The following is a 7,842-nucleotide window of genomic DNA, read 5'->3' on the forward strand; positions in this document are numbered from 1 at the left end:
AAGGCAACAACAGCGAATAACTGGAAGACACCTGGCACATCGGTCTCAGGGCGTTACAGTGAGGCATAAGTACACTACACATTTTAGGCAATTTAAATGAGGCCGGAAATAACAAACAACAATTCCGGTAAATCCTCATGTGCATAAAGCAATTTAATGCAAACAACAATCTTAAACATTTTAAATGTTATTATCATGATGCGGATGATATGTACAAGTTTTATGAAACTTTTGAAAATGTTGACATGAGGATGTTATGAAGCATTTGTCATCGTGGCGGAAACGAAAGGGGTGCCATGGCAATGACAACGAAAATTGTGCCATGGCAACATTCCAATTTCGGTAACTCGATTGAGATGCCGGTGCAAAAGAAGGTGTAACGGGAGCGTGTCATGCAAGGATGGTGGCGTGATTCCGGATACCGGGTTCCCACATGTTGGTGACACCGAAAACAAGGAACATGCATGAAACAAGTCAGGCACGGTGCAAACACGAGCACATCATACAACAAGCATCTGTCTACAGTGATCGTCTCAGCGGTATACCTCCGAAGCATGCATTTCAAGGCGGTTCAAAAACGTCGAGGGAAGTAGTCGTTGACGGGTCACAGTGGAAGTAGTCGTTCTCGCAACGGTAGTAGAAGTAGTGGTACACGTTCGTTTTCGGAGAGGTACTTGACGGATCCAACATTTTCGAGGCAACGGTAGTCGTTCACGTTCATAGCCGCACAAGTTTCCGTAGATGTTCGGGGTCACGGCGAGGAACTTGACGCATCATTGAACTTGGCGTCCGAGGAATCCCGCATAGTCGTACATGATTGATAGTCGAACTTGACGGTTCCGTAACACGTTTCTTCGGAAATGGTTGTGGTGTATGAGTCGTCGACCATGGTAGTCGTACACATGTTCGGAGAGGAACTCGGTGTTTCGGTGCGGTGTAGGGGTACATGTCGATGGTCGTCGTGGTACTTGGCGTTCCGTGTAGTCAGCCTTGCCGATCTTGATGGCTTGAGCAGGGCCTTGGTCAACGCAGCAGGTTTTTGCCGTGGCTCGATGCGGCTTGTACTGCTGATCCTCTCCTTTGCGAGGTGATGGATCGAAGGCGTCGGTAGAGGAACTCCGGCGCTGAACGCAGTGAGGCAGGGGCACGACAAGGACCTCCGGATCTGGAAAGGAGTCAAACGAGGAGGTCAGGGATGGGTCGTCGAGGCTGGATCCAAGGTGGAGGCTACCAGGAGGAGGCTCGAGGCGCGCTGGAGGTGGTGGTGCTTGCGGGTGCAAGGCGACCGTTGTTGGGGCTCCGGCGAGCTCCGATCAAAACGAAGGGGACGAGCGACGCGAGGCTCCTGCTGGGTGCCGGGGACGATGGATGCGGGCGCAGGTGCTCGAGGAGCTCCTCTCCTTCAGTGCTCGGGCGACAGGGACTTGGCGAGGAGGCGGCGCGGTCGCGGCCTGGTGCTGCAGAGGGAGGCGCGCGGGAAGGTCCAGGCGCGGCGTCAGCGAGATGGTGCAGCAGCTGCTGCTGCTGCCGGCGGCGAGGTCGAGGCGGGTTGGTGGCGACGAGGAGAAGCAGGATGAGTGGCGGGGCAGAAGGAGGGAGGCCCTGGTAGAGGAGGGGTGGCGCAGAGGAGCGACCTGCTGCTGGTCGCCGGTGCGGGCGAGACAAGGGCGCCGAAGCGCCATGGCTAAGGGAGCAGAGGAGGGGGCGAAGCAAAGGCATGGAGGGGTGAGGAGATTGGGCGCGGGCGTGTGGTCTCTGGGGGTGGCAGCCCGAGGGAGAAGGTGAGATCGAGAGAGAGGGGATCGGGCTCCTGGCGGCTAGGGTTAGAGCTGGTGGGTGCGGGCTAGGCTAATGGGCCGGCTTGGGTGGAGGTCCAAGTGGCCAGCTGCACTGCTGGGAGGTGCAGCTGGGCTGGGCTCCCTCCTCTCTCTATTATTTACTAAAAAAAGAAAATAACAAAGAAGAAAAGAAGAAGAAAGGAGATGTTGGGGAAGAAGTTGGACATGCGGATAATTTTTTTGGATTCGTAAAAATGCGCTTGGTCCGGGAAAATAGAAGTTGGCACGATTGCAAACTTAAATTCCAGCCCATTTGAATTTATTTCAAATGGTTTGAACTAGGACAAGGTTTAGGAGCGTCCAAAAATGTTTAGATTTTTGGTGGAGCTCCAGAAAGCGAAAATAGAATATGAGGACAAAGTTTGGAGACCAAACTTGAATCCGAAAAAGGCACGAAATTATTTGCAAGTGTTTATGGGTGAATTTGAAAATTAACGGAATATTTATTATAGCTCGCTATATATTGGGAGGATATGTTTTAAAGAGAATTTCACCATGTGAATTTCCCTCGATTTAAATGGATTGAAGAGCCATATGATTTGTTTAGTTGAGTTGCAAAAAAAATAATGATATGATGGCATGACCACATGATGCAAAGCAACATGTAGAGATGAATGCAACAACAAAACAAATCACACGACGAATCTCGGAATCCATGGAAGGCATCTGGAGCATCGGTCTTGGGGCGTCACATGATGAGCACATGTTCCTGGGTGAATCTCTTCTAGGATCAATCGACCTTCCTCTAGAGAAATACATCATTGAGCCACACTAGTGGCACTTTCTCTGTACAGGTACCCATTCATCAGAGCAAAAGCTTTGGACCTACGGACAATCTGACGTGCTTCGGCTTCATCCTCTAGGACTTCCTATCCGAGGAAATATGCAATGTACGACACAGTCTAGTCAGGTGTAATCACCAGAATCTCCATAACCAAGTTGATGAATGCAGGGAACTCGATGTCAGTCGAGTTAGAGGGACTTATAGCCTGAGGGGGATCTTCAGTGAAAGGATCTTCCTGCAACCAATGGGGAATGGAGGTGCTCAAGGAACACGTTGCTGGGGACAGATTTTCGAGTGGACCCAATCTTTGCCAAATTGTCAGCTGTTTGATTCTTGACTTGGGGAATGTGATAAAGCTCCAGACCCTCAAATTTCTTCTCTAACTTCCTCACTGTGTTGCAGTATCTTGTCATAGCAGGGTTTCTGACATCCCATTCCTTCATAACTAGATTGACCACCAGATCCGAGTCTCCGTATACCATCAGGCGACATACACCGAGTGAGATGGCCATACGCAACACGTAGAGGAGTGCTTCGTATTCGGCTTCATTGTTGGAGGAATCAAAGTGAATCTGGAGGACATAAATGAGTCGATCGCCTTTGGGGGATACGAAGATCACTCAGGCACCAGAACCATTCAGCATCTTGGAGCCATCAAAGAACATAGTCCAATGCTCCGGGTGGATCTGAATCAGCTGTTGTTGTTCAATCCATTCGACCATGAAATCTACGAGTGCTTGGGACTTGATTGCCTTCTTTGCTCAAACTTAATATCCAAAGGGAGGAGCTTGATGGACCACTTGGCTAGTCGGCCGGTTGCATCCTGATTGTTCATGATTTCAGATAGCGGGGCGTCACTAATGACTGAAACCAAGTGTTCTTGGAAACAATGTGCAACCTTCTTCGCTATTAACTAAATATCGTAGACAAGCTTCTGGTAATGAGGAGACCTATGCTTGGACGGAGTTAGGACTTCAGAGTTGGAATACACTGGTAGCTAAACTTTGTGGGCCCTACTTTCTTCACCTCGCTCCATTGTGAGAACTATACTAACAACTTGGCCAGTGGCTGCAATGTACAAAAGCAAAGGCTCTTTGCTGTTCGGGGCAGCAAGCACTAGCTGGGTGGAGAGTAGGGCTTTGAGCTCAACAAACGCTGCTTCTGCTTCAGGGGCCCACCCAAACGTATTAGACTTCTTCCTAAATCGGTATCAAGGCAATGCCTTCTCTCTGAGACGACAAATGAACCGACTCAATGCTGTGAGACAGCCTATGAGCTTCTGGACATCATGCACGCGCTTAGGGTGCTTCATTCGGACAATCGCACTGATTTTCTCAAGATTAGCATCATTCCTCATTCGGAAACGAGAAAACTGAGTAACTTGCCTCCGGGAACTCCAAAGGTGCACTTGGACAGATTCAACTTGATGTCATATCTTCTCAGATTGGCAAAGGTTTTGGCGAGGTCAGTCAGTAGGTCAGAACCTTTGCGTGACTTCACCACGATATCATCCATGTAGACCTCAACATTGCAACTGATCTGATTGAGAAGGCGTAGAGTATGTTCAAACCACTCAAAACATCCATGAGGACTTTACGCAATCGAGTTCCTCCCACAACTGGGTCAACCACCAGCGCCTGCCGCCTAGAGTTAGCAACGTGGGCTGGGTGGTCTGACTTATCGAAAGTGATGGGAGTTTTCGACCACATGAGGTACGTAGTAGTCGCAGGAACAACCATATTTACCTCTTGATTGATGATCTTCAGTCGGCTTTTACTCTCGACGTTAGTGAAAATAACCAGAGTGGCATTGACTGTGCGGTAATCTTTAGCCTTTTCATCACCTCGTGTTTGTCAGAGCTCTTTTCACTTGGCCGACCTTCACGGAAATGCTGAATCAACAACCCGCACTATTGAGTAGTATGCTTGGGTAGTATCAGGTTACCCTCTTCATCTTTCTTGGTGTGAATGGCACATAGCAGATCAAGGACTTCTTGTCCCGATAGATCCCTCTTCTTCTTGGGTATCAACTGTTCCTTGGGTTTCCCTTTGAACTTGCCTTGTGCAGCCAAAGCAGCTGCTTCTGCTTGACTTGTACCTTCAGCCTTGCGCTTCTGTTTTCGACTCGATTTGCAGGGGTCTGGATCACCAGCTTTTCCCTTACCATTGCGGAGTCGGTCTTCTTCCTCGCCATTCGCATACGGAGTGTCTATTTCCATCATTCTTCTCATGGTATGGGTTCCAGACCGACCGAACTTCAGGACGAGCTCTTGGTATCTATGAAACGCCAATGATGCGGCTATAGCTCCCACGTGTCGAGGCACGACTTAGAGGCATAACCGCATAGTGGTTTTGTCGCAAGAAGGGTCATCTTCACAAACATCCCATGTAATGAACAAGATAGGGATAAATAGAGTTGGCTTACAATCGCCACGTCACACAATACATAAATAATTCATACATCATCCAAAATACACTCATGGACCGACTGCGGTCAGATCCAAAGGAAAAGGAAGATAAACCCGAAATGCTAGATCCCCGATAGTCCCAACTGGGACCCACTACTGAACATCAGGAAACGAAACACAATAACGACCAATATCCTCGTCGAACTCCCACTTGAGTTCGGTAGCATCACCTGCACTGGTATCATCGGCGCCTGCAACTATTTGGAAGTATCTATGAGTCACGAGAACTCAGCAACCTCACACCCGCGATATCAAGACTATTTAAGCTTATGGGTAGGATAAGGTAATGAGGTGGAGCTGCAGCAAGCGCTAAGGAAATATGGTGGCTAACATATGCAAATAAGAGTGAGAAGAGAAGCTACGCATCGGTCATGAAGCTAGAAGTTATCAAGAAGTGATCCTGAAACTACTTACATCCAAACATAACAAAAGTTGTGTTCACATCCCGGACTCCGCCGAAAGGATACCATCACGGCTAGACACGCGGTTGATTCATTTTATTTAAGTCAAGTGTCAAGTTATCTACAACCGGATATTAACAAATTCCCATCTGCCACATAACCATGGGCACAGCTCTCGAAAGTTTATACCCTGCAGGGGTGTCCCATCTTAGCCCATTACAAGCTCTCACGATAAACGAAGGATATTCCTTCTCCCGGAAAGACCCGATCGGTCTCGGAATCTCGGTTACAAGACATTTCGACAATGGTAAAACAAGACTAGCAAAGCTGCCCGACTGTGCCAACAAATTCCGATAGGAGCTGCACATATCTCGTTCTCAGGGCACAGCGGATAGGTCAAGCTACAAGTAAAATCAACCCTCGAGTTTCCCCGAGGTGGCCCCGCAAGTTGGCCGGTTCGGACCAACACTCACAGGAGCACTGGCCCAGGGGGGTTAAAATAAAGATGACCCTCGGGTCTGCATAACTCAAGGTTAAGTTATACGTTGTTAGGAAAATGTAAAACCAAGGTTGGGCCTTGCTAGAGTAGTTTTATTCAAGGGGAACTATCATGGGGGTCCCATAACCCCAACCGCGTAAGGAACGCAAAATGAAGGAACATAACACCGGTATGAAGGAAACTAGGGCGGCAAGAGTGGAACAAAACACCAGGAAAAAGGCCGAGCCTTCCACCCTTTACCAAGTATATAGATGCATTAATCAAATAAGATATAAAGTGATATCCCAACATATCCATGTTCCAACATGGAATAACCTGCAAGGCACCTGCAACTAGCAACGCTATAAGAGGGGCTGAGCAAAAGCTGTGACTTAGCCAAACAATGATTTGCTAGGAAGGTGGGTTAGAGGCTTGACATGGCAATATGGGAGGCATGACATAACAAGTGGTAGGTACCGCGACATAGTGATAGAACGAACAACTAGCAAGCAAATATAGAAGTGATATCGAGGGTAGTGGTCATCTTGTTGGCAATGTACTCAGAGTTGTCAAAAGCTTGATCCTGGTTAGCGTACTCAACAGGTTCCTCGTTCATGTACTCGTCTCCCAGCTCTACCTAAAGCAAGAAGACAAGCAACGGAACAACAATCAATCACGATGCAATGCACAAGCAACATGATGCAATACATGGCATGATATGCAAGATATGATGTGTAATGCATAAGGGTACACCAGAAGGAAAAAGATGATCAAGGCATCAACTTGGCAAACCAAGTATGCCGCTGGAAAGATGAGGTGATTTCGGTCGAAATCGATATAAGGATCACCAGAAACGGATGCATGGTTTGCGAATAACAAGCAATACAAGAATGATGCAAATCTGCCATTAACAACACGATAGCACTTAGAATTCAACAAGAGACTATGCTACAACATTCCAACATGGCAACAAAGCATATGACCATAAATTACACATGAATCTCTACAAATCATGGACACTGAGCTCTTGCTGATTCTCACTAGAACAAGCTCAAAATAGCATGGCAAAACCGCATCATATAGCAATGTTTAGAGCAAGCAAACAACATGCTACAAGAACATATCATGGCAAACAAAGGCATGGAATGCTATTACTAAACACATAGAATAAAACTCCCTTACTGATCTTTAACCCAAGAGGCATGGAAAATGATGTGGGACCCATGCAAATATGGCAACTTATTGGGTAGATGCATCACTAGCAAAACACATGGCAACATTGAATATCATCATAACAATCTACCAGGAACAATGTTTAGCAAAAGTAGAGCAAGGAAAAAGACATGCTAGAGTACTCCATAATTGCAAGCAGAGGCATGAATGGATAGATAAATACCACATCTATGAAACATGCTTACTGAACTATCTCAAAATGTGCATGGATCTCATGGTAGCAACAACTTTACATGACATCAAAATGTAACAGAAAAAGGACTTAGCAAAATCACTAAGTGTCTGAAAACAACAACATTATGAAGCCTACTTTGCATGCTTGTGCTAGTCACCACATAGATCACAAAAATACAAGACTTGCCCCCCTATAAAGATGGCATGAATGAGCTCATAAAACATGTAGACATCATGATCATATGATGCAGACACAAAATGCAACGAAAATGACAACTCATCAAGTTCTGTTAACTTCTAGCAGACAACATCATATAGCTTGGAACGATGATAATGGCATCAAAATGGACAGTAACATGCATGGAAATGACACTAACATGAATAGCATCACGAGACAAACATTTTGATATATCATAGGCATGAATCGGAGTCGCGGTCATGGAGATATAGCATGATGAAGATGTCAT

The 7,842-nt window shown here is 46.8% G+C and overlaps 1 long non-coding RNA gene across 1 annotated transcript; it reads right to left on the reverse strand.

Annotated features, from left to right (window-relative positions):
* Positions 1 to 477: 477 nt before the first annotated feature.
* On the reverse strand, positions 478 to 1,865 carry LOC125553860 (uncharacterized). The gene is made up of 2 exons (XR_007304238.2): positions 1,232 to 1,865; positions 478 to 1,165 (listed from the first exon to the last, which is right to left on the reverse strand). It is a non-coding gene; the product is annotated as an uncharacterized LOC125553860 (long non-coding RNA).
* Positions 1,866 to 7,842: the final 5,977 nt, after the last annotated feature.

This window comes from Triticum urartu, chromosome 4A (genome assembly GCF_056163025.1).
Source record: "Triticum urartu cultivar PI428250 chromosome 4A, HENAU_Tu73, whole genome shotgun sequence".
NCBI lineage: Eukaryota > Viridiplantae > Streptophyta > Magnoliopsida > Poales > Poaceae > Triticum > Triticum urartu.